Consider the following 1,903-nt stretch of genomic DNA (forward strand, 5'->3'; position numbering starts at 1 on the left):
CATAGGAACCAGTCAGGCGGCACTGGCATTAGCCACGTTCGGATGGTGCTTTTTACGTTCCACCAGCAGGGGAGCCAGTTGGGGGGGGGGCGGTCTTTCTCCAAGTCCACAAAGCCAAATATAGGGGTTTATCTTTGGCTAGGTATTTCTCCTGCAGTTACCGAAGCAGGAATATAGCATCAGTGGTTCTTCTACCTGGCACAAAACTGAACTGCATCTCATCTAAGCAGACTCTCTCCCTAATTAGTTGGACTATGACCCTCTCTGTGACCATCATCACCTGAATATATTTATAAATATGGGTGTGTATGAGAATTTTTGCATAAGGTAATTAAGGAATTCATTAACCTATGGCGAATGCAATTTCTTGAAAAAATCCAAGTCTAATGTAAGGGAGATAACAATTGAAATATTTTTATAAGTTATATGTACCTGATATGTACACTTATTTCAAAATCTCATTCAGTCTTCTGTAACCTTGTGCATTCTCATCAAAAATGGAGACAAATAGCAACACTTTCATCTGGCATGCTTGAAAAATTGTGAAGTTTCTTCTCCACATGAAACCATAGGTTGCCCTGTCAACTTACAAATAAAGAATATTTATCCACCAATGTGGAAGTGAACACTCATTCTTACTGTTCAGTATTAATGTATGCTTATACACACACACACACACACACACACACACACACACAAGCACACACAGACACAGAGACACACACACATGCACACACATATATACATACATAAGTATATATATATTTATACACACACATTTATACACACACATGGATCAAGGATTTAAGGGATCCTGTGACACAAATGCAGTAATGTATGGTACTTCTTGTAGACATGGATTATCATGGATTGTGACTGGAGCCATGCTGATGAATGTAATTTGCTTGAATTTAGGAAAGACGGCAGATTTGTGGAATGGGAATAAGAATGGAAAATATTCCATCATGGGTGGGGGTGACATGTAGAAGAAAGACACAAAAGATAAGAGAAAATATCTGATTCACAATAAATAATAAAACAAAATAACAGCTGCATGTTTTCAGTAGTTATAGCTGCCATCATTTTGTTTTTGATGGTTTCATAAATAACTGAGGGGTAAATGCATGCAAGAATGAGGGCCAAAAGAAACCAGAATGCTTCTCGGCTCCAGTTCATAAATTTCTTCTCTGCTGTCTTTTATAATTCCATTGAAAGTCAGGTTTGGTTCGATCCACAAACTCACAATAACCCATCTCAACATGTAGCACTATTCATTGCTCCCGAAGTCCTCCATGTTTTAGTATCTTCCTTTCAAATCCTCCTTCCATATTTCTGATTCCATTTTGCTTTCCAAAGATACTTTCATCTCAAAATCAGAACATTTCGTTTAGTCCACTCAGACGATTCTATAAAATCAGGATATTGTTTCATCAGATCTTTTAAAAAAACGAATTATATGTATCTATATTTATGTGTGTGTGTGTGTGTGTGTGTGTGTGTGTGTGTGTGTGTGTGTGTGTGTGTGTGTATCAGTGTACATATAAATATGCATGTATAAATATATATATGAAGTCCCCAAGTTTTGTATTTCTATAGACACCACAAGCATTTTTTATCACCAAACTCACACACATATGCAGACAGTGGGAGGGGAGGGTGATACTATCAGAAGACATTGAAATCTTTGCAATCTCCAGTTGAGAGCTGATGAGAGAAGTGTCTTGAAGTTGTGCATGAATGTGTGTGCACACATTCACAAACAGATGCATCTGTATGAATTGTTGCACACATACAATGCACACATAAGATGCACATACACAGAAACACATGTGTGCATCTGTGTGTGTGACTATATATATATTATGCATACAAATATACATGCATATATATATAAGATCGGAAG

Source organism: Octopus bimaculoides, chromosome 8 (assembly GCF_001194135.2).
Source record: "Octopus bimaculoides isolate UCB-OBI-ISO-001 chromosome 8, ASM119413v2, whole genome shotgun sequence".
Classification (NCBI taxonomy): Eukaryota; Metazoa; Mollusca; class Cephalopoda; order Octopoda; family Octopodidae; genus Octopus; species Octopus bimaculoides.